The sequence below is a fragment of the Anser cygnoides genome, chromosome 3 (assembly GCF_040182565.1).
Source record: "Anser cygnoides isolate HZ-2024a breed goose chromosome 3, Taihu_goose_T2T_genome, whole genome shotgun sequence".
Lineage (NCBI taxonomy): Eukaryota > Metazoa > Chordata > Aves > Anseriformes > Anatidae > Anser > Anser cygnoides.
The window spans coordinates 32,076,341-32,102,697 of record NC_089875.1 but is presented as its reverse complement, the minus strand read 5'-3'; the positions used below and the strand labels follow the sequence as shown (position 1 = coordinate 32,102,697).

The following is a 26,357-nucleotide window of genomic DNA, read 5'->3' as shown; positions in this document are numbered from 1 at the left end:
GAGTTTCAGATGTCCACTGCTGCAAACCCACACCCTATTGGGTAATAGTAGTTCCCTCTATTTTCTTTTCCCCAGCCTTGAAATTTAATAACGGAATTGTAGACTATTCCACTCCACAGCCAATCCTGAAGTTAAAGTTGCAAAATCAGGTAGCTAGGGAAATAAATAGCCATGGTTTTGGCATCCATCTCTGCATACTCTGGGTTCATTCCCTTACATAAGTGTTCCTTCTCAAAGTTTATTTGCTTTATTATTGTTTCCACTCTCTTAAATTCCTCTCTCAGCTTCTGCTCACCTGTTCCACTGTCCATCCCCTTTTCTAGCCCTTATTTCCAACCCCTTCACCTTTATCTTCCATCCCTCCCATCTGCCTGCTGTGCATCTGAGATGGAGGAGTGAGAGAAACATTTTTCCACACAAGAATTTATCAGTGGGCAGAAATAGATGCTCACAGGTACAGGGAAAAAATCAAATCAAATCAAATCAAATCCTAGGGTAGCCTTTGTTAGAAACCTTGCTGTCTGAAACCTCAGATGTTCACGTATTTCATAGGTTAGGACCTCTAATTGTAATACTGAGATGTCCCTCTACGGTCACCTGGACAAGTGATGTGTCTTCAAACTGTTTTTTTCCCTTGTGTGCAACCCTGCCTCTGGGAAATTATTTACAACCTCATTACCTGTAATTTCCAAAGGCTACACTTGCAACTTTAATTCCAACCTAGAAGTGATTTGACTCTCCCTGTACCTTTCTTTGGCTAGAATTTGTACGCCCGTCCCAGTGACAGTTAATAACTTTGTAGCCACAAGGACTGATAACTAAACAAAATAATTTCCTTACATGGTTCCCCCTCCAATTGTCTAAGGAACATTGATTTAATCAGTCTCTTTAAATCCTCACATTTATTTAATTACAGTAACCTAGTTTATATAACATTCACTCACTTATGAGAGCTTCATTATACACTTTTTCTTTGGACTTTGGCAAAGTTACAGAGGACAGGAAGCCTGCATAGTTCAGATTCCTTCTCCAGTAACGGATTTTGAGTCAGAGGTGACTTTGAGACAAATACGAAAGCAACTCCGTGCCTCATTTGTTGGCAGTCCAGAGAAAGTCCTTTTTCAGTTTACACATCTTAGGGAGGATAACTGTCTTTAAAAGCAGCTTGTGGTGTCAGCCAGGTTCCCGGGGGATAACTCCACTCTTTTCATGCTGGACACGCTACCTGTAGTGCATGGCACAGCAGGGCAGGACCCTGCTGAGCTGAAGCTAACAGAGCACAGACTGTCACATGCTGCATAGCCGGGATCTGCAGAGGTGCCAGCTCAGCTGAAGGGAAGCACAGACAGAGTGCCACCACATCTGCATCCAAACAGAGATCATTTGTGTGTGTGCAGCAAGGTGCTGATGAAATTGTTCTGCTTCTGGAGCTTCTGCTTTCCTGCTAACACAGAAACGTTAGCTCTGTGCTTGTCGGGCACTGCTGATGTGGTTTTGGAAAGAATGTCAAGACAGCTGAAGCAAAACTAAATAACAGGGTCCTCATTAAGGACGTGAAATAAGCATGCCTTTTCACTTTTACTGCCAGTGCTTTTTTCTGCCTTCTCCCATCACTGTAGTCTGGTAGCTGGGATCCTGCAGCCCCTGACTCACAGTGCAGCTGCCACTCACTAACTGAGCCAGCATTTCATTTATTCTGAAACACCTCAGGGGCAGGAAGAAGTAGCATCGCAGTAAAACTGCCACAGCACATTGATACCAAACCCTTTTTCCTATCACAGACCCAAGGCGCATCCTAATGCTTCACTGCTCCAACAGCTAAATATGCTTGTGTGCAGGGTAGGGAACAAAATGCAGGTATCCAAATTCCTAGTTTTTCTGCATTAGGATGTATTTACCGTTGCGTAGGCATTTGGACACATTGTGGGAAGACTGGAAGACCCTGACCTCTTCGGTTGGTAGTGGCAGCACGCAGAACCTGTGGATGAACAGAAGGATACAAACAAGCACACAGGAAAAGCTACAAAAATCCTGTCACAGGCAGGTCATACTAAAGTCCTTATACTAACCCATCAGAGGAGACAACACCTCTCCTGAAGAACTTAGTTCTGACTTGGCAAGAAGAGTGACAGAAGAAAGGCCAGGGAGCTGGGGAAGAGACAAGAAAAAAAAAAAAGAACCCCGATCCTGCAGGACCTGATGCCAGTCCACAAATTTCCATCCAGCTGGAGTGGCTCCACTTTCTGTAAATCATTAACTAATTGTGGGTCATGACAAAGAAATATTCTGGAAACTTCAGTGCAGTTTGTTTGTGCTGTCAAAATATTTGACTAGCATAGGAAATTGTAATCTAGAACATAGCCATAATAAAGCCCTCCCTTTAAGATGGTTAGTATGCAAGGAAAAATAAAACCCAATTAAACCTGTTTTACTTATTTTAGGACAAAACATAGCTGTAATATTAAATTAAACTTTCGAATCTCTGGCTCATTCTAATCTGTCATCTTTGGTCTGTAAATTTGAACACCTTGAGAGTGTATTTGCTCTGTTTGTTTCCATATTAGTACTTTAAATTTTGTATGTACAGATTTTTCCTGACATATATTTCCTTTCTTTTTACATATTTTCAAAAATGTCCAAAATATAACAAAATAACATCAAGCTTTTTCTCCGAAATTTTCATTAAAAATTTAGACTTCAGGAAAATTTTAAGTGGAACACGTTCCCTTGGAAAAAAGGCAATTTGGCAGCGGGTTTGCCTGCTGCTTCAGAAGAACTAAACTGTTTAACAGCTAACATTATTTGTTAATACGATTTATGCCTGGAGGGGGAAGAGAGATTCCTTTAAATAGAAGATATAATCCAAGCAGTTGCTTCATCATTGGCTTTTGCCTTGTACAACAATTTGCAATCATCTTGCACTGGTAAATGACTGCATGAATGAACAGGGCTACAGAGTACTCAGCCCTTTGATCCAATTTTTCAGCTAAATTGAAGAAAAAAGTTTGTCTTTGGATTAATAGGAAGGATATGCTCTTTGTCCTCCTAATTTATGTATGATTAGAATATTAACTCAGTCTTGAGGAAGTTTACAGAGACTTCGTTCAGACTGAGAGTCTGGAGAATGAGAATGTGCAAAAAGTAATTCTAAGCAGAAATATTGCAGTGGAGGTAATGCCAAAACAAGAGCCACTGGCATTTCATACTCTCTCTGCTTATCTTCCTAAGTGGCTCAGAGTTACCACCATTAACAGAGTTTTATAATTCTGTTTCGCTGCCTGCTAGCACTTCTGTGTCTCTTTTTCTGGTAACAACTTTAATAATCACAGGAGTACTTGTCAGAGGGGAAAAAAGAAGGGAGAGGGGAAAAGCTGGCTAAAAAAAAAAAATCCCTGTAAAACTTAGTAGGACAGGAAGGGACTCTGAGGACCATCAAGGTGAGTCACCTGCTGTTGGAGATGGCCACATCACCAACTTGCACCTTTACTGTTGCTTAGAAACTGGTTTAGAGCCAAGGAGCTCTGATGGCTGTAAGCCTCTTCTAAGATTGGACCCTCCCAACATTGTCTGTAGTTTATTCACAAGTTGGCCTCTGTCTGTATATACATCTTTGCCCCAATTTCCATTAATGTGTACCCCTTTTCAGAGCAGGTGAAAAAAAACACACCTCGTTTAGATTCCTCTTATTAGATGTGCTGTTAGAGTAAGCAGGGAAATGGAAAGCGTTTCCCTGCACTTGTTCTGCCATAATTCATTTTGCTCTTGGGTGATTAAAGCTGTTCTTACAATTCTCCAGGTGCAGTGAGCCCAGTGAGCATTGCTGCTTTTTGGCCAAGTCATTTCTGGAGGCCCTCAGACACTTAAGAGTGCTATAAACTGCCATTAGACACGGCACATACATTGTTCATTTTTCTACACAGTTCAACACTCTGTTTGCTTCTTTCCAGTATTAAGAAAGAAGAAAATCCTTATCTTCATCTGTGTGGCTGCTTAGAGGTACCTTCTGGGATACATCATTACAGCAGCTTAAATCTGAACTCTCCCTTATATATTAAAATTAATTCTTTCTCAGTACATTTGCTAGTGGAAATCTATTTCCAAATATGATCCCAAGGTGTATTTTTCTTTTTGAATACTGTGTTATGTGTTGGTAATAGACAAACTATGTACAAGTATGTAGCTGAGTAGTAAACATGGGATTTTCTCTCATTTCATTTCTAAGGAACAAGCAATAATTTATGCTGCACATGCATGACCTTCTGTTTTGTGCAACTTACTTTCACCTCATTTCTGTTACTCATGGTAATCCAGTTTTTCCTGATATTCAATACTCCGCTGATTTACTAATGGCTGCAAAGTGCATGTATGCAAAAAGTTTCATCAGAGCACCAGGCTTCTGAGGCAACATCATTACTGGAAATACTTGACAGGAAAAGACTGAAGTCAAATCCCGAAGAGCTCTGCTAGTCATCTCTTTCCAGCCCTTCTCTTTCAGCAAAGTGTTCTTTGTCATTTTTAGGTAGTTCTTAACCAATTTGCCATTCTCTTCTGAGCCTAATCTCTCAAATTTAATTATTTGTCATTCAGCACCACCTTTTTAAAGCAAGACTTGTATAATTGCTTTTCTCTTCTCTAAAAAGGTATTAATTTTACCAAAGAATATATTAAAATAGTCTGTAAAAATTGTGTTTCCTAAATTCAGTATATGTTTTATTTTGTTTTCCAGGTACTTTCATACCATTAGAGAAAATTACAGAGGAAAAAATATTGTCATGCGTGCATCTGAGATGAAAGTAATAGACCAGTTATTATCTGAATCACCCCACTACTCTGTTCTTAAATAGAAATATAATATCCTATCCTCAAATCACACGGGACTATTTAAGACTAGATGGACTATCTTTTTAAAAAACCTTGCCACCAGACATGGGTCAGTTGTTTCCCTGTTCAGTGTGTACTTTGCATCTCTGTGCACTCTTTCATGTTAGTAGTCTTGCTCCATTGAAAGGGCAAGGCTACTTGACTTTTCTTGTCAGCATTTTCTATGAGAATGTGCCGACACAAAAAATAGACAAGATATTATTTATTATTTGCTTATATATCAGTTATCTTCAGTCCATATCCTCTCCATACATTTCTTTCATTTATTACTGTTTTTTTCTACAAATAAGCTACATTTCACCACTTATTTTGGAAACACTGCAAGACACACACTGATGTTTACCAACTAGTTTTGTTTTTCAACTTTTGAATCTTCAAAGTATAACTTCCCTTTTTTGGTCAAGGCTTCCCTATTCTCATTCTCAATATTCTTGGGGAAGTGATTGCTAGTTTCAAAGCTCATCCCTAAAGATTCTTCCCCTTGACTGGGATGCAAATAACAGATGGGATTTTTTCAGCCCAGGTGTAACTGTGGTCTAGATGAGGGATACTCAAACTCATCAGAAGGGACCGTGCCATGTAAGATACTGCAGGAGTATCAAACTCCTGTAACAAAAGGGAGATAATAGCTTTTTTAATTCCCTGAGTAAATTCCTTCCTCCTTTTTTAGTTTGGGAAGAAATTATGTTCCTTTTCAGTATTTTATATTCCTGTGCTGTAGCAAATTTCCTTTATCTCTCAAAGTTTGCCCTTTTAAACTAAGTAACTAAGGACTTTAATTTTAAATGAATACAGTAATGGGGAGTGGAGTATAGCCATTTTCGTTGGATTCTTTTGTAATATCCTTTCATACCAAAACCAAGTCTAAGCAGCAGCAGTTATTCGTTAAGGAGCTGGTGGAAAAAATAAATAAGATCTCTTGTTCACTGAATCAAGGAATGTCTAGGACAAACAGACATTTTAATATATATATATTTTAATCCAATTTCTATGTGTGAAGCAGTATCCAATAGTATGGATGCATAGTGCAATAGTATGTTTTTCTTTTACTCTTGTGTCCTCTGGCATGCTAAGTTACCCAAACTGTATTTATTTTCTCACCTTTCCCTAAACTTATATTGCATAGAACCACAGAACAGTTTGTGTTTGAAGGGACCTCTGGAGGTTATCTGGTCCGTCCTCTGCCTCTTGGGTCCATGTCCAGTCGAGCTTTGAGAACCAGCAAGTGTAGAGACTTCCAGACCCCCTCTGGACTTCTGGTCCAACAATTAATTACCCACATTTCTTTATAATCTTTTACATCATTAAAGCACAAAGATACTTTAATGCCTTTATCTTTCCTCAGCAGCATATAGCTAGCACGTTCTCCCTTGTAATCACTGCTGCAGTAGGTTTCTATCATTTAGGATTGGACATGGCATCATTTTCATTGTTTAGATTCCCTGTATTAATATGCAGATTCAATTACCTCTCCCTGACCTGTATCCTTATCTTGACATAAGTAGGAGTCTAAAGGCCTCCAAATTAAAGGTGAATCCTTTTCGGAATTTAAGGATCAGAGCTAGATCATTTGCAGCCAGTAGCAGCACGTAAACAGCAGTGGCATAAATCATCCAGCACAGGAGAGCATATAAACAAGCATATGCATATGAATGCTCAGAACATTGTATAGTGGGACCTTTCCCTGGGAGAATCAGGACCCATTTATGGAGTGTTAACACGAGACTGCATCACACAGTAAGGAATTATTACATGAGGAACAGGAAATCAAGAACTCATCAACAGAAAGTGGAAGAAAAGGGAAGTGGTTGTTCCTGTTATTATTTTCCTGGGGGAGTTTACTTGGACTTTCTGTCTGCCTTTTTTTTTGTGTGTGTGTGTGCATACACACACAGAATAGCTTGCTTGCTTATTAGCAGTTACCCCCACTTGCTTAGTCTGGAAGTGTGAGCCATTAAGAATAATGAATTCTGTCCCGAACCATTGCCCTGAAATTCATTCTAAACCTTCTTGAAAGCCAGAAAGAACACATGACTTATTCAAAAGTTTTCTCCTCTTTTAATTTCTGGGAAATTTCAAGAGCAGCTGGGAAGAGCTGTCAATGGACTCGTGTTGGAAGGAGGATGCGATAACTTCACTAAGCTTTGGAAAAGGGTTTGTGTATACTGTGCAGTTAGATGTTGATTTCTGAATCCCATTAAGTTTCTACGTCAATAGAACTGATGAAATGCAAGGCAATCACCTCTCTGGTTCAAAAGGCTCGCCTTACTGTAGTGCAACAACAGCCTTGCTGTGCTTAATAAAAATCTTACAACTCTGGGTCACTGCGTGGTTAATTGCTAACAGAAAACTTGCTTGGGGAGAAAGTGCGCATTTTGTTGTGTCTGTGGTAGCGGTCTTTGAGGACTGGAGCATGAGGTTTAAGGTACCGGTGTTATGATCTCTTGCTTTTGCTTCCTTCAACTTCCAAAATAAATCTTCTGAAGCCCCAGAGATGGGTGAAGGAGCTGGCTGCATGCTGCGAAAGCACAGATCCAACTGTACTAAAGCTATCATTTCAACTTCTCTGAAGGACCTTTGATAATAATATGGATAGAAAAGCCTGTATTGTTTATAAATCTCTCCAAGCAATTTTTCACAATGTCCTAAGTGAATGCTGTAACCATATTATGAAGACAAAAGAAAGCTGACATGTCTAAAATGACATCTTTAAGAAAATCCCTAAACTATTTTCTGTACTCTAAAGCATGTACTCTATCTTCCTTGGAGGCATTTTTCTGAACTCTTTTTGTGATGAACACTGACAAAGCAAAACCTCCACTTCCTGTTCTTTCAACAAATGTAATAATGTCCCCTGATACAATGATCACTCACTCATGAAGACCTTTCCATTACCACTCAAGCATCTTTTCTGACTGCAAGGCCACTGAGTGCATAAAAGACCAATTTTATAAATGTCAAATTTTACTTCTTTTATGCCAGGTTTCTGGGAAACAAATCAAGTGCAATGAAGATACTAATACATCTTGATATGTCTCCAGCCTGTTTTGTGCAGTTGGCTAAATAACATGGTATTTGATTTTGTTTGGTGGCTGTACGAAGTGCCTCAGAAGAGAAAAAGAAGGAATATTGGTTTAGTTTAACATAGAAATTAATATCCATTTAAAGAAACTGGAGAAAACACCATTTCCTATTAAGTAAAAATATTTCTTTTGGCTCCCTCAGCTGTTTCATTTCTAAGTTTACTTTTTCCTTTAAACTTGAATATTATAGTGCTTCATTTTATTTTTAAACAAAAATACATTTGTCATGTTTTTAAGAAGTTAGAGGAAAAAGACACCATTTGGGCAGATTTATATTTCTTACCCCTTTCTGGGAAATTGAAACTCTTTTCTAAATTTGATCCACAGAAACAAATACTTCCAATTTCCATAAAACAGCATAGTTTGGTAGAGTTGTTTGTTAATATTTTAAGGACAGCCATAATTCCTACTCTAAGATAATATTTTTTGTGCTTAGTTTTAGCTTCCTAAATCTTGTTTCTGTTTGGCTTGGTACCACAATTTTGTAATTAAACATAAAGCTTCAGCATGTGTTCTGATTCAGAAGGAAGAAATACAAGTTAGGAGCTTGGCTCAGATGAGCAGTTTTGCAATTTTTAGTGAGTCCTGGACAGCTGCATTCTCTCCACCAAGTCATTGCACGTAACTGAGCACTCACGTACTACCCTGTCACAGATCGATGACAAGTCAGCACATGCAGAAGACCTGGAAAATGTCTGGGCAACCATAGGTCAGACCATAAGCAGATTTGTAGGAACTGCTTAATCAACCTTTGTGTTTTGTGCTAGCTGTATTAAAGCTGACAGCCAAATCGAAAGATGCTTCTTTAAGTGTAAAAATTAAAACTAATTAATCAAAGAAACAAAAATCAAGTGTTTGCAGCTAGATGGTGCCATAGCCTTATGCAAGCCTGACAAAACCATCAATGCTGTGTAAGAGGACTTGCACTTTACATGTGATATTGTACAAAAGCTGGCTATGATCTGAGTCAGAAAGTGCTTCAGAGAGTCTATTTTGCCAACTCTAGTGCTACAGAAATAGTAGGTACTTCAGAATTCTTCCCTGTCTTATGACACCCCCAAGGCAAATGAGAATCACTGCAAGATCCCCCTGTGCAGCAGCAGAATTGGTGTAATAATGGAGAATTTCTGTACCAGAAGAGATATGTTTCCTGACATACTTAAGTTCTGTACAAGCTCTTCATCAAGTTCATTCACACGAGTGCTAGACATGAGATCTGCCAGAAACACACAGCAGATCACCTTGCTTGGACTGGAGTTGAACATTATGAAATCCTAGGAGAAATTATGTGCACCGAGGATTTGTGTTAATGTTTGTGGTCTTTAGCTTGTTGTGCACATGGAAGAACGTGCTCTAGTGCCCCCCTCGTGAATATCATATATAAATTTTGTTCTTTTTCCTGAATAGTTACCCAGTTCTTTCACTTACTTTTCCTTGACTCCCCTAATTCCTCAAAAAGAGTATGAATTTCATCAAGAAACTCCCACAGAAATCTTATGTAGCTGGGGAAACAGCTAGCTAAGTACATTTATAAATATTATTTTCCGAAGAGGATAATTTGATACTGCTCTTGAGGTTCACAGAACCATTTTAGTTGGAACTTTTCTGTGCTTTCTAACAACTTAAAATTTAAGGTCATCTCCTAATTTTTAGATGACGACATAGCACCGTGTAAATGACACGGAGTACAAATGCATCATTACTGCATGAATGCATTTAATAGAGCACTGAGATTGTGTGGCTCACCACCTTAAACTTAATGAAAAAATCCAAAGAGAAGCAATGCAATTGCTAAAGGCAGAGTTAAGTTGACCTAGGTGGTGTGCTTCATCTCTAATTTTAGTCACTCAGAAGCTAAAGGCAGACTTTGGCTAGACACAAATTTTCTATTTGTATTTAATAAAGAAAAATTCAAAGGCATTCCAGAGGAAGAGTCAGTCTTTCCTCTTACAGCTGTTCAGTAAGTCTCTTCTTTTCTGCCCTGATTGAAATCTCTTTGCTCACTTCATAAAGCATGCAGGTTTTGGATTTAGATGAAGTCTGTCTGCAAAGAGGTACGGCTCTGTCCCCCTGTGTGCCCTAGGAAGATGCAGTGTTGGGGTAGTAGGTAGGCCCTGGACAGCCTCTGAGTTTTAATTACTGTTAAGACATTCAGGTAATAGATTACTTCCAGTTTCTGTAGCTTCCTGTTGATCAAACCATTTTAAAGACAGGCACAGCATTTGGTAGGTCTTAAATAACAGAACATCACTGGCAATAAGTAGAAGTTATAACACTCAAATTTTAGTTATCTTGAATCTCTCCATACACCACATGTCCCTCTAGAAGTCAGGCTCACTTTCTCTGTTGTTCTAGAGCTTGCTGCAGCTAATGTAGTCACACAGCCCCTTAATTATGCGTGAGCACACTGGGAGTAGGATTCCATCTGAACTGAGACTGAAATTCAGATGACTTTCAATGAGCTACAGAGACCAGCTGCCTTCAAGCGCTGCCTATATATTATACTCCTATTTTGGGGCCACTAAGGAAGGATTCTTAGTGTCTAAGCTTAAATTCATGTGCATAGTTCAAAGAATCCCTGTCAGAGCAGGTGTGTACCTGGGCTGGGCTGAAACTCCACAACAGAGATGCGAGCAGCAGAGGTGCTGAACCTCTGCTCAAGGCCCTTGCAGAGAACTCAAGGCATGCTCTGAACATCCCAGACACATCTGGAAAACTAAATTCAGCAGAAAGCACAATAATCAGTTATATAAGAGGTTAAAAGGCAGAGGAGAAAAGTTTTAGATCTATAAGCCCTTTTGAGCAAAACAATGAGCATTCATATGCATAAGAGAGCATTCATAGGGGCAACAGAGGGCCTAAGGGCAACAGAACATCACTGGCTACATGTAGAGCTTACAAAATTTAGCCTTTAGTTTCAAGGGGATTGAAATCACTGAATGGATTAAAATCTGGGACTTCCCCCTGCACTAGAAGGGTCTCACAACCCACTTTCTTAGCTAGGTTGCCCTTCTACTTATTTATGTTTCCTGTTCCTCCAGTGATGGAGAGATATATCCCTTTATTCACTTTCTAATTCTTCTACCTTCCTCTCTGCTCTTGAGTCATCATGTCACGTAGAACCATATCATCATAGGAAAAACAATCTCACCACAGGTGATCCATTTCTTAGTGTTCAGTACACTCTTTACACTTCAATAAGTACAAGCTGTATATCTTGCAGCAAGAGGGCTATTGTATTTATTCTGTGCTCTTTATTTGTGCCATGATTATATAGTTCTTTCTTTTAGTGACATTTGCAGTGAAAATGTGTACAGAGGAATTGTATGGAAAAACGTTACCTACTACTTATCTGTGCTGCGTCTTGTTTAGTTTTATGCCTTTACCAGTCAAAACTTCCTGAATATAAAAAAAAAGAAAATTACTAATGCCATGAGAAAATCCATTATTCTTATCACAGGGAACACGAGGTAGACAGGACAGTGATAGGAATGAGGAAGGTTTCCATTAGTGCTTCTCCTAATCACACTTGCAAGCTACGTGTGACAATCGGGTGCTTGGCTGCCTCTCAGTGAAGGCCAAAACAGGTTTATTTTACCCTAGACATTGTGCACATCAACCTGAGAACACAGCCCTTCATGTCAGATACACATCTGTGGGCTGCTACAGGCTGCTGACCTCTCTTTTCCATGGAAATTCTGTGAAGACAGCCTCAAGCACAGCCAGAGCACTCCAGAGGCATGCGGGCATCCTGCCAGGCCAGCTTGTGCAAGCACCCATCGTGGAGGTGGCAGGCTGATGAAACGTCAAACAGGGCAAGTACTGAGCCCGCACCGAAGCCTCTTCGTCACTGTGGTATCAGTGTGGCCACAGTTATTCATCAGAGGATTGTGCTCTGGTGTTCAGCAGAACTATTTTTCCACTGCTGTCACACAGATGTTAGGGCAGATGGGTGGGTCATTGGTTATGCCTGGTCTTTCATAACGCAGAGCTTTGCACAGGCATTAGCCAGCTGGTTTGGAAGAGTTTTAGCTGCACAAGTAGAGTTGTCAATAAAAAGTAAGTCAGTTTAGGTTGCTCAAGAACAAATAGACTATGAGGGCTATTATCTCTCTTTTTATTTTAATTTATTTTTTAAGGATCTGGAAAATGATATTAGATTAATTTTAACTTATTTTTAGTAGAGCTGGCCAAATGCATTGAGAAGTTTTAGTGCAAGAGTAGGCAATACCAAGTTTCCTGCTGCAGTGCAAATGGTTGGGATATCTGTAAATATCGGAAAGCCCTCAGAGCTAATATATGGATGCCAAACACAGGATACACCATTTTTTATAGTTAATCATCCAAACATTATTTGGAAATTAGATCCCTTAAGTATAAGAAAGAGCAGTCTACAGAACTGAATGCCAGAGATTTGCTTTCCTCTATGTAAAAGCTTCAGGACACGACATGCAACTCATCTTGCTCCATGCAGCATTTGGGAGTGCTGCACACTTTGCAACAAGAACAGAATTCAGACATAAGAATTTCTTTGCATCATGTCTTCTTTGCTGGCAACACACAGGCAGCTGTCAAGATGACCAAGAAAACTGCTACAAAAATGTACCTCCCTCCCCCCAGCTGTATTTCTAGACTGCAGGAATACAGTGAGAGCAGGCAGCATCCAGGTTTAGCATATGATAGCATATCTGTCATGTCCTCCTTTGCCTGTAATGACAAATATTTGAAGTCAGCAGCAATGGAAGGAGGCTGGAAAGCAACAGAACAAATTTAGTAGTTGTGCCTATGAGCCAATGCTACTTTGCAAGAGGAACCAGATTTTTTTCCTTGAGGTCCAGAACAGCTGAAATCAGTGCAAACAGTACTGAAATGACCCAGTGGTTGGAGGCAGCAATACTCCGATGAGCACTGTCATCAAAGACAATTGAGTTTGGTCATAGATTTAAATTAATTCCTTATACTGAAAGATTTCCTCATTTATTGACTTCAGGGTTGACTACAGCAATGCTATAAAGACCTGAGAAGAACAAAAAGTGTTTGTTGCAGGTTTTAAAATGAAATACTGAATGATTTTCAGAAAATGACTAATAAGCAGGTAGACACAGATCAATAAATTGGGTGTCAATTGTCCTTCAAAATGCCAACAAAACTCCACAAAAAGAAGTTCTTGTTTGAAGGAATGGATGCAAAAAACAACAACAACAAAACAAAAAATGTCCCAAAGAAATATATATGTAAAAAAACAGAAGTTGTTTGCATGCTATGTTTCATAAAGAGTAAAAATGGATTAGTCTGTATGGACAGCCATTTTTCCTGCCTCCTCTAAAATCTTTCTGGAGAAGCTGAAAATGTTTTTTTTTCCTCCCTGGCACCTTTAGAGAGGCTATGAAGTTATTTCTCTTAAATAAATCTTCTGTATTTGCCATTCCACTAGAACCCTGGGTTTCCAATGAACTGTGCAAACCTTCAAGGAATTTTACACACATTTTATAAACACATTTAGAATTGCCTTCCATATATATTTTATTCATTGCAACTTTCTCTCTACTACCTTAGTGTAAGACCTTTCTCTACTCTTGTGTTAAAGCTGTATATTTCTGCCTCATGAGCTGAATAAAATTCCTAATTTCCTCTCCTGGCTTTTAATTTCTTGATCCTTCTATCTAATTTAAATTCATAAAGTACTTTGAGATCCCATTTACATCAAAGACATTCTGCAGGATACCTCTGAATTGTGTTCTGTTCATTCATCAAATTCTCGCCCACTCCATTTGGAACACACATTATTGAGTTTCTCCTTCCTTTCAAAACACCAGGAATTAAAGAAAGAGAACTGGCTTTTTAAAGCCCAGACGTTTGCGTATTTTAAACAAGACACATCACATTATTTGGATGCTTTCTTCTGTTTATCAGAAAGGGTTGCATCAGCTGGAAATGAAAACATCAAGCTTCAATGAATTGAGTTGGTGACAAAAATTGAAAAAGATGTAGAAACCTTTCAGTGACAGTAATAAATGAAGTGACACTTATCTTGTATCATTTGAGTGACTACACTATAAGTCTAACGTATTCTCTATGCCCAGGTCCTGAATAGAATTTTGTTCTAAAAAAAAATAATAATAAAGAGTCTAGTTTTAAATACTCTTTGCTTCCTCCCGCCCTTCCTCCCCCCTTCCTTCTCCGCAGACCACATGAAAGCCATTTCCAGCATCACATTTTTGTATGTGACCTTGCCTTCTGCCCCTACATGTGCATCATGTTATGTTAAATTCCCTGGGATCTGTACACCCTGGAAGTGCAATAACAAGTCAATGTTTTATTTATAAGTGTGGCAAATGCATATACCATTATATTATCTCAGCTGGGCTAGTTCATTTCATTTCACCTCATTTCCTATGTAGCTTAAATTTTGTTTCTTTCTACCCTCCAATTTTGGCAGCTGCCTCTAATCACATTCTCTTTTGCTGTAATTCTCCTGTGGGCACATAGGAGACCACAATAAGCTTATCAGGAGTGGTTATTTAAAAGTAAAATACCATCAGTAAATGAGTGATAATAGGAACATAAACAAAGGAAGTGATCAGTGTAGCTTCAGCTTTGTACAGCATGGGGAAGTTAGCAAGTTATCCTGTACTGCATTTTCCATCTTGATCTTGCAGCATGCTATTATTTCAGTCCAGGGATTTCTGTTATGGTTGTCTACCATACCTCAGTTCTGATTTGTATTTTTCTGCTACATCTCTAATACGTGTATAGCTCCTGTCATCTGACTGAAACAATCCATAAGCTCTTTTAACCTTGCCTTCCTGTAGAACACAATTATCATCTCCATTTTAGAGGTGGGGAGTAAGAGAACATCCCTACAAACCTAGAGGCAAGGGGGAAGCAGGCTCGTGGGACCAAATACCTTGTTCACAGTCCTGTTTTATTCATAATGGAAACATGAGCTGTCAAGAAGGCTGTACAAAGAATTTGCTGACATTTAAAAGAATATGTTTTTAGTGAGCTGCTGTCAGTAATGAGGTGATCAGTAAAAGCAGCAGCAAAATTAAAACTGAAAATAAAGGAAAGGAAAGGCCTGCTACTAACCAGCCTTTTTGGTTTACTAGAAGAAACATGCAAGGAATGACTAAATGACATGACAGAATGGGGTGGGAGTAATCCCAATTTAGACAGAAAACAAGCAGTGCAAAGTAGAACAGAATAGTTTGAATATATAGAGACAAGTTGTACGTTAATCATTAGAAGAGAGAGTATTCAGCTTTGGTCAGAAGTCGACTATGTTATAGTCTCATACATAAATCTGAAAGTTCCTTATTTCTATGGTAATAAGCCTGGTGTTTTCTGTGTTGTCTCTAGATGTCTGGCTGACATTTAGAAAGATACACAGTAGAGAACACATTACATTTTTGAGTGTTCTGGGAGTTACTGTCAGCTGACTAAACTCCCCTGCCAAACCACACTCTCATCTAACCAAAACAACTCTAAATGAGCATCTGTAGAGTCACTTCCTGCATACTTACCTGTTGCTGTTATCTGTTATTGCAAAATTCAGGCTGGGACTTCATGATGACATACATCAGCCTGGTGTCCCTAATGTACGTAATTTAAAGTAAAAATAAATAGAAAGAACGAAGCAGAGAAAATATTTTTAGCTGGATATCATTTATTCTGGTCTGTACTAATCACTCCCTGCCTTTGTTAATTAAGTGACTCATTTTTAACACTGTGTTGTTAAGCTCATGCTGGTTAATGCCCTGTGTGACGAGAATCTAGCTTGTGTTAGTCATTGAATCCCACTGTTCAAGAGTGACTGAAATTCAACAACATTCTCTCCCCACAACAAACACCTATTAACATATCCAAATAAGCAACAAAAGAGGGAACAAGCTTAATTCTGTTGCAAAATCAAAGAAGTCAATAGAATGACTCCTGTGAAAAAAACAGCCAGTGTACTAACGATCATCATTCCCTCATCAGATCAAAGTCCCAAGAGTATACTGCATTGCTATTTGTTGACCTTCTCATCCAGATTCCTCTTCAGGGCAAGTCCAGTGATATCAGTAAGATCTAGCACAAATTGTAATGGTAGGAAGACAGACTTACTGACTAACACACAACAATTTGCGAAACTGAGTTAGACCACTGCGCAAAGTTCATAAGACAAATTGCAAAGGCTTGAACGAGCACACACATCTGAATCAGAAGAATTCACAGAATATCTTTTCAAAAGGTAAAGAAAGTATCCCCTATGCTTCCTATCACAGGCATCAAATCAGGAAGACATTTAAGTTACAAGGTTTTGTTTGCCTCACTGAAGCAAGTGGGTTTGCCAGAATACTTAAAACTATATTTTGACCAGGTTATTCCTGAATCAGATCTATTTTACCCACAGAAACAGATAGATGCATGCTTTCGGCATTGTATTCTTGAATCTGATTGTGTATGAAAAATTACCAAAAGCAACTTACTTAATAAAACACTTAAATTTATGTCCTTTTTTCTCCCCATAATGAAGTCATGATCACAGCTGAATATTTCATGGTGTATTGTGACAAAAAAAAAACCAAAAACAAATAGCAAACAATCCAACTAACCAACAAAAAAACCCAAAACACCAACAAACACCTGAAAACAAAACCACAATACCAAACCACACCCAGTATTGACAGAATTCATTTATTCCAAAGCAAAACTATAGACAGCCACAGAAATGGTCTTTTCTTATTCATATATTAATGTCTCAATGATTTAAATAAGAATTTAAGTATAACTTGAAATATCTTGCATCTTTGTTTGTGTCTTGAGATTAATGTGTCTATTCAAATAACACACCTCCTACATCAGGCTGTACTGCTTATTGTTGTATAAAAACCCATGAGATTCATCTTAGCATATCATGGGAGGTAGGATGGGGGAAAAAACATAGTGGAAAGCTTCTTCACACATCTAGGTGATCTGGCTCTTTTTGAACAACAAACAACACAAAAACATGACACTGGCTTTTCTCCATACACCGCAAGAAGTAGGCTGAATTCTGTCCATAGTGGCAACATCTCCTGGGTGAATGGGATACTTGCTCCTTGCACTTTTGTGAACATTGTTCTACTGATGACTCAAATCCAACTAGCAAACAGAAAACCACCATCAGCTTTGATATAGTAGCAAAACCCTCCAAAATACCATTCTGGAATAAAATAAACCCAATGCAATACTCCTAAGGAATAGAAGGCTTAAAACAAAGTCACATGCAAATGCACATTGATATTCAAATAAAGAAAGAAAATACAAGTGAACATTTAAAGTAAGAGAAGAGACAATCAAACAAGAAAACAGTATAGCTTATTGAACAGGAGGTAAGGAAGGGACTGAAAAGATTTGACTTCTCTAAGTTCCATGCAGTCACATATCAAAACAGGCTGTTGACTGACCTCAGGGGAATCATTGTTTTCCTACACCACTTGTAAAAATATTGATTCTCATCTGCTTTATGAAATGAGCTCTGCTTTGAAAAACAAGCCTCTAAAGGCTGCTACATAAATATATGACTACTTGGCATAAACCAAGCTGAGGATAAGATATGCACTACAAGTAGAAATACCATACATGCACATTAAATAGAACTACGTGCTTGGAAGCAAGGTTAACAGCTAATACACTCCAATCTATTCTTTCAAAAGACCAGCTAGCTGGAAACCATTCTCAGATTGTTTAGCTTCTCTTTTAAGCTACACATAGAGGCGATTCCACATCTCTGAACAGCCTGGTCTAGTGTTTCATTAGTCCGCCTGATAGAATGCAACTCCTTGTATGCAGCCCAAATCTCTTTGCTAAAAATAGTCAACTTTTCTCAATTTCCCTTGGTGTATATGTAGAGAATCTTTTATTTATTGGAAAGCTTATATCTATCTTTACAATGCTTTTATAAATGATGAAAACAAATCCAAATCTTTGAAAAAATCCTCAGTTGTTATTTTCACAGCCCCAGATTTTTCTATTTTGCTCCCTAAAGGGCTCTTCACCACAACTATCTTATTTGTTTTAGGATTATCAGCGGTTTTGTGATTGCTTATAACATTTTAGCTAAATATCACATTAGTTATAAGCAGCAAAAGGGATCTGAGATTTCATCTGCGTGTGTTAGGCAGGATTAGGAAAAGAAATTGACTTATTTTGTAAGGAAGGAATAAAGTAGCAGAAGAATTAGAACAAGGATCAAAACCTTTCTTTACTTAAAAGCTGCATTCCAAAACCATGCTATTGCCAAGAGGCATGAAGAACATATATAGGATAACCTGGTTTCAATTTGGGTGGATTTCACTTCCGTTGTCACCTAAGTATGGGGAAAACATAAGCTGATGCATGGTGTGATGGTGGGGTATATGCCTCTTTTCGGAGCTGTGTGATCCGATGTATGTTGAAGACTTCAGCTGTGCTATTTACATATTTGTCCTGTTAACAGCTATCAGTTATGGACTTGAGAAATAATGTGAAGGTCTCACTGTTCTCCGTAGGGTAGGTAAAACTTTTAGATAAACCATATACACGCAGAAAACTAGAATTAGACCTTTCATGCCTTATCTCTAAGGTGTACAAGCCTTTACTGTCAGAGCTAAAAGACAACTCTGATGGCAAGATTTGAGTGTTCTTGGTACCAGGGTCTAGAAGGGGGAGACATCCCTCTTCTTTAGAAAGATAACATCATTTGACAGCTATGGGGAAAATATTTGCTTAAGTTGAGCTTTTTCTTAGCCTGTCCACTGCATGAAGAAGAAAAAAACATATTTGTTTTGAATTCTAATTGGAATATGCCTTTTCTCCAACACCTGTTACAGAATTTCAAAAAACATGCATTTGTGTCATTGAGTCCTTTGTTTCTTTTATGTGCACTGAGAATTTCAGGCTAAGATAAGCAGAAGATGCTGAAGACAGGATATGTTATTAGAAGGAAAAGCAAGTAAGCAAGCTTTTCTATATTATCTGAATTATACTAATGTATCAATCCCCAAATTTTATCATCTTTCACATATTGTGAACAAAGCAGAACTGGTCTTGAGAAATGTCTGTTTATCCTGCAATGTAACAATACTTTGAATTTGTGTAGAGACCAACATCTAAGGCTTTCAAAGAGCTTTACAAATGTTAATCCATTAAGTATCAGTGTAAAGCATTCCCCTGAGGTAGGCGTTTTTAATTACCTCCATTGTACAGAGCAGAAGAAAGCAAGGCACAAGGAAATCTAACCACCTTACTCGTAAGGTAACACGGCAAATCAGAACATAACTGGGGAAAGAACCAAAGAGTTTTGACACAGACCTGTTGCAAATCTCTCTTCTTTTTAGGACTTTCATTAATTTTTACATGCCAGGATGAAAGGAGGGAAGTTTTAGAAAGTGGATAATCTAGCTAGACTTTGGCATGAAGTTACACCATAGACTGAAGAGAATCTTTGCTCCAGAGATCAGTGGTCAGATTGCTGTCCTGAATGTCTTTAAAAGAACTTTCCTGCAGAAAATATTAAAAAGAAAAAAAAGAAAAAAAAGGCGAGTGAGAGAGAAATAAACTATTTGATTTCCCTAGAGGATAATGTAGGAGCAAGCCTTACTTCTTCACTTGAAGCAAGTAGTGTATGAGTTTAGCATATGAGTGTATGAGTCAACTCACCTGTCATCAAGTACTATTACCTTCAAGAAATGCTGCTATCCCTCTTGGTTCAGCTATGGGGGTCTTACTAAACAATCTTTTTGATGCAGTTGTAGAATAACCTTATGGCCCCACTCTTACAATTCTACACTTTACAAGCTATTATCAGCAATTTCTTATGTCTAGAGGAGGCAAAAAAGTATTATAAGGTCACATGTAATGTTGTTTCTGCCTCATATAAGGAAGATGACAAAACATTTTTTATGAAGAAATGAGTCTTTGTTATCTTCTCCTAACGGAACTGTTGCAGGGTTTCCTTTCTCTCATATTTGTTTTCATAATTTTATGGAAAAACAGATACTCACACATACACAACCATCCTCCTCCTCCATGGAGCAAGAAATGTCTCTACAGAGAACCTATTTGAATATTCATAGGCACTTTTTTCCCCGCCTGAACTCCTCACACAGCTCTGTGTGGTGGATGAAGAGAAGCAGTTTCTTGATTGAACTTATTGGAAACTGATTATTTAAATATTTAGGTGGAGTTACAAGGAGAGGGCAATATACTAATATTAAAGATATGCACAAGCCTTCCTTAGATAACCCCTGAACTGACATGGATAGCTAAAGGTTGCAGTATTCTTACTTATATGAGTAAGGTATTCCTCTTCAGTGGTCTTACCAGGGCCACTTTCACTGAGTATCTTGAGCAGGAATACAAGCCCTCTTCCCAGTTTTCATCCTAGCAGGGACATGCAGCTTAAAAATACACTTCTTAATAATGTTATTCCTTATAATAACTCTGAATAAACTTACTCTTTTTTATATCTAACATTACCTTAAATCTCTTTATCTTCCTCAAGTAGCTTTCCTGTGATTGAATCAATAAAGACTGCATAGCTACAATCATTTTTTACCTTTAGGCCTCTGTCATGATGTATCTTTCTCAGCCCTTTGAAATATTCCTACTACCCAGAATACTTTCACTTTGAAATTAAGTCAAGCATTCTGGTTTGCTCAGAGCTGCTGACTCTCTGAGGTATTTGACACCAGCAGTATCATCATTTGCCATCAACCTGGACTCTGTAATCTGAATAAGATAGATACATTCCAGCTCTCTCATCTCATGCTGTTTTTTGTTGTTTTTTGGTTGGTTTTTTAAACACAGTGAAGAACAATGTACTGATATTGAGTGACATTTAAACAGGGTAACATTTGCTGAAGTTATTTGCTTGAAATGCAAATCTACAGGCACTTGGGAATTCAGGGATACTTTGCTTTTGTGTATTATGCCAGAGAAGAAAAACATCTGTGATCTATCTACTCCTAGAACAAGTAGTGCTGAATGAAGTTCTACTACTTGCTAGTAACAAAGCAGCTCTGGAAGAATTACCCATCACTACTCACATTTACTCTGCCTGACTTTTTCAGCCTAATCGTTTTAGATCTTCCTTGCCACATATTTGAATTGGTACCAGAACCACCATTTAGATATCTTTGCTTTGGCAATGACAAACATGAAGTAGGACAGCGTTTGTGTGCTCCTGTGAAGAAGCCAACCAGTGACACTTCATACCGTAGCTAGAACCCAATGCACGTTTGCCAGGACTTCCTACATACAGAAACTTATGCTCTGTCACTGCACGATCCATTTGCTGAGGGGCTCCAAATGTGTTTAAATATTAAACTATCCGCTGTCGGATAAGCACATCAGTTGTGTGTTTGGCATATGTCTTCCCTGATAGCTTCAGAGGGATTCTGACAAAAATATGCTGTTTTGGGAAAAGCTGATAAGTAAGTCTAACTTTGTTCAGGTGAACTACAGGCCTCTTATTTCCACTAACATTACTGAATTCAGCATAGGCCTCTCCAGCAGCTGAGAGCTTTTCTGCTAGTTGCCATGCATGACTTTTATGATCAGTTCAGCCCAGGTCTGCAAAATATGTCAAGGGGCTGCTGAGAAAAATAGCAAGCAATCACAGAACTGAAGTGCGCCATGACAGAGACACGAGGACTGAAGTTCTGTTTTTGTCATCATTCTGCCACTTCCTAACTTTGCATTGCAAATTTTCGACCTTAATAAAATGCTTTTTGCTTCTTATAGTGTGTATAGATCTAATTTACAATCAGGATGGAAGTGCATTGTTGCTTTCCCAGCCATGGCATTTAAATGCCCATGCTTTATCTTGTACCACAAAAAACACAGAGCAGTTCATGTGGGGAGCTTGGAGAGGCCTTTGGGGGAGGTGATGGACACAGAAGTGATAATCAGTCTCCATTTGTCCTCCTTGATCATCTCTGTCCTGTGTTATTTTTTGCACTTCACATGAATCGACTTTCCTTTCACCTCAGTTTCTTTCAGATTGTTAATTTAGACCTGGGGCTCTTTTATACTTTTGCTCGATGTTTGGCACAGCAAAGGTCTGGTCTCAGCTGGGGCCTCTGGATACTTAAATTTTAACAATTGCCATCAAGATGCAGAGTTTAGAAAGGAGCCCCTTGCAGTCTAGCTGTAGGCCATACAAAAAATAGGCTCAAAGTAGTGTGTAATAGTCCGCAAAATGAACACTCTTAGCCAAGCTATTGACGCTTACAGGGACAACAATAAGAATTTGAATGGTATGTATGTGACTATGGCAGCTACACTCCTTCTCCTGTGCTTCTGTCCTCAGAAGGACAGCTCTTGTGGGAGTAAGTAACATTTCTGTAATGTAAATCTTCAGTTTTTAAATACCTGCCATTAATCTTACAAGAACAACTGATGCAGAATTCCACATTTGGCTTTGTGTCACATTAATCACAAGGCTAATTCACAGTTTTTATAGCCCAGCTAGGACTGGACTGTTCTGTTGCAGTCAGTGAGCTGATGCAGAGGCCAAATGATCAAATCCCTGGGTTCCCCCAAACTTGTCTTGTACCCATCACTGCCATTTGATGGTGATGATGCTGGTGGGGCAGTGACACAAGCAGAGCTCCAAAAGACCGAAGTTTTGTGACTGAGATCAGAGATTTGCTGCTGACCTGGCTTGGAATAGGTGACACTCTTCCCCTCTAGCACCCCTTATCATCACCCCACTTGTGAAAGCAGTCAGTCCATCCACAAACCGCTGGCATGAAGATGCAGTTTTCCTTCTGAACCACTAGATGCCCTTAGATCTCTTCGGTTTAAGATTTCTTCCACCAACAAGAACTGTTACTAGGGAGAAGAAGCAACAGCATCTCAGCTAAGCCATGAGAACAATTGCATGTTCGCTGGTGGGGTGTATTTTCTAGATTAGAATAATATCTGCTCTATAAACGTATTCAGTTCAAGCACTGAAAAGGAGAGCTGTATACATAGTAAGGAATTTATCAGTATCACTCAGGGATGAAAGATGGCTCCTCAGGGCCATGCTGATAGAAGCAAAGAAATTAATATTACCAAGATGGAAATCTCTCAGTTGCCCCAAATAATAGACAATTCTGCAGAAATTTAACATCTCTGGCAAAGGTATCCTCAGAAGTGCAGAGCACAAATAAGAGACAGTTAATACAGTCAAGTTCTGGTATTATTGCACAGTGGTATAAGCTAAAGTAATGCCACTAATTTAAGCAGAGTTACTGTAGGTTTACACCAGTGTTATGTGAAAGCAGAATCTGACTGCTTGAGTACTGAACTTAAGGCATGGGGCCCCGTTGCCACATACAGAAAAAGTACATGCTAGCTTTTAATCCTTGCACGGAGGCCCTTGCTGACTGTGGCAAGAGTACCCTTCTGCTTAAGCATACTGAGCCTTGTTCAGGTACAGCCAAGTTCTTCAGCACACAGCCACACTGACTGTGAAAGGGCTGTGATTCAGCGAGCAGGCCATATCCTGCCAAACTGCCAAAGCCACTTGGCCAGGAGCGGTCACGGAGCAGGCTTGTCCTGCAGCCGAGACATACTCGAGTTATATGTCTGCATTTTTAAAGCATGGCTTCACCCTAGATCTGAACAATGGGCATCTTAGTGTAGATTGGAGCAAGATAAAGATCAGACATCAGGCATTTCTCAAGAATTTAAAGATTTGCGATAAATATTTGTTATGCACCTCCACTTCATGTTCCAGGACTCTTGTCTGAGCCAGTGTAAACTGACAGAGCTTCCTTGGCTTCCCCTGGGCTTTCTCAGCCTGCATGCTCTGTTAGGTGAGGGGAGCATTCAGTTTTCATAATATAGGTGCTTCCGCCCAAACATTTCAGCAGCCTTCACATAGTAAAGAAGTATCGTGAGGTCTGATTTCAAAAAAAATAGCTTGCAGTGATCAATTCTGCCACTGAAAATTAGTACTAGAGGTGGAAAAATAGCAAAGCTAGCTGGACTCGTACCTTTTTGCTTGAGTGCTGCACGACCCTGCTACATTGGTATAGCTGCAAAAGATGATCTTTATTTATTCTCAGCTTGGAGGATCCCTACTACAGAAGAAAATTCTTCTGGTAAAATATGTAAATCTTCTCTTAATTGAACAGTTGCTCCTGATTTCTACAAAAGCAATTATATTACAGGAAGCACCTTCCTATTGCAAAAAGGATGTTGAGCCAGGCTTACATACACCAAGATTTAAGGCACCACCTCTCCATTTTTATTTATTTTTGATGGTAGTACATATTTGCTTCAGCTTGCAGCTTCAGGGTCTTGTGAGACCAAACTTTTCTGAGGAACTCCAACAATAAATCACTTGGTAAGTGATTCTCAGAATTGCCAAACACAGAGATGAAACTCAGCCAGGCAGTGTTGTTGTATAATCACTGTAATCTGGTTTACACTTATAAGTTTATACATTATGCATCTATCCACCTGGATTCTTTTTGAAATCTGACCTTTCTGAGTGTGAGGGGGGGAAAGCAGCTTGGTGACCTGAAGACTGTGTTTTTTTCAGCATGACTCAGAATGTCCTGTCCCTTTGAGAAGTGAAATATTCAAATCGGATTTGACAGAGAGTGATTAGCTAATTTAGAAGTTCCTTTGGATGCACATATGTTGTCTATTTCCTAAGGAGCTCTCTGCTACTGGATATGAATACACTGAAAAGCTTGCTAAGTTTAGGTCTTAAACTTGTCACATACAGAGGCTGGCTAAGCTCTATCTCTTTGTACATGTTCAGGGATTTAGACCAAACCATTCTCAACCTATCCCACCCACCAACATTCCCCTCCAGACTTGCTAGCACATTCCCTTCAACTTCTGTTTTTTCTAAGTTTCTCACCTCTCACAGAAGCTTAAGGGACCTTATATTTTCAATATTTAATCCAGTTAATCCAGGAGCCATGGCAGCTTTGTGCTTGAATAGCAGTAACATACAGGAGACATTGCCCTGTAAGTGGAGCTATCAGCAAGAAACACAGATAGGTCTTAAGCCCCAAATGCTTGCTACCTTTTAGCTGAAGGATTGCCTCCTTTCATCACCACTGTAGTAAAGTCTCAGTAGTTCTAGCCAAGAAAAGCAAATAAAGACTTACTTTTCTCCAGACCCTCTCACCCATGCTGGAGTGTTGAAAAATCACTTTGCTGTTCTCATGTAAGCCACTTTGTAAAAACCATTGCTGCTCCTAGAAGACCCCATGGAGTGGTCAGGTTAATGGCTCTGATGAGCAGAGACCCCATGAGCTTAGGTGTTCCCTCCTTGGGTTTTCATTTGATTCTGAACACCTGATTTTGTAAGAGCAAAAGCAGAGGGTGGCTCTTTCAGAGTTAAAGGGTGCTTTCTGAATCAAAAAGACAGGGACACTAGAGATAAAAGGAAGGCAGATTTTGCTTGGTACACTTTACTACTAGGAAGGAGAGGGTTGTTTTTTACTTCAGCTCTTTCCTTGTGAAATAAGTGACCAGTGGTTATAGATTTTCACCTGCAGCAAAAGGCATAGATACTCAAGCCTTATGCTTTCATAGGTATTAATACCAGAATGGACCATGATGGTTATTCAGCATGGCTTTGTGTGCTTACAGGTATTAGTTTTTGTGAGATGATTCCTGCCTCTTAGCACAGGGGCTTATGAATAAGCAGGTAAGGGGGGACTGTAAAATTACTTTATAGAAGCTGCTAAGGACTCATGGTGGAGTACATATTGTGCAGATGATTCAGTCCATGAATCTTGCCACCAGATAACCAGACAAACTGTATCAAGGAAGATACTAAATAGTGTAGGATCTTGTGTCAGTCCCTGAGGTGCACGGCTAGAGATTGGACTCTGGTTGGACTTTGTGCTACTGACCACAACCCTCTGAGCCCAGAATCTGTGGAAAGAGGCTGTGTAACTTCATTTTCGTAGTAGGGACAGGACTTGCCAACCATCCCAGTGGCTGCTGAACAGCTCTGATAATTAAGGATATTCAAATGGAGTCTTTGGGAGCAGCATAACAGGAGCAGTAGTCTTGCAAGCTGTGCTCAACTCCTCAGAATTGTGTGCTCTTTCCCAGTATAAGTGTTTATAAGACCAGCTGACATTACTTTCTGTGATTGCAAGACTCATGAGGATATGTTACATGTGTTTCCTGTTACTTATCTTAAGTAAGGTAATACGCCTTGGGTGACCTAAAGATCTCAAAGATGAGACCCAGGCATGATCTTCAGGGCTTTAGGTTGATTTTGGCTAGACAAGACGTTTTTGTTTTTTCCTCAACTACACCCAACTGCTCACCTCCTGACTAGGGTAGAATTCATCATGCATTTCACATTAACCACATCTGTTCTTCTTTGGAGGCAAACCAGGCTGCATGAAACTGGTTTAA

General features: G+C 39.1%; 1 long non-coding RNA gene across 2 annotated transcripts; it reads right to left on the bottom strand.

Annotated features, from left to right (window-relative positions):
• Nucleotides 1–542: 542 nt before the first annotated feature.
• LOC136790369 (uncharacterized) lies at nt 543–25,580 on the bottom strand. Of its 2 annotated transcripts, none has more exons than XR_010830194.1 (3): nt 25,088–25,580; nt 1,899–1,978; nt 543–1,444 (listed from the first exon to the last, which is right to left on the bottom strand). It is a non-coding gene; the product is annotated as an uncharacterized lncRNA (long non-coding RNA). The 2 variants fall into 2 exon arrangements; XR_010830195.1 differs by lacking the exon at nt 25,088–25,580 and adding an exon at nt 2,070–2,650 and having other exon boundaries at nt 543–1,441.
• Between the last annotated feature and the right edge of the window lie 777 nt (nt 25,581–26,357).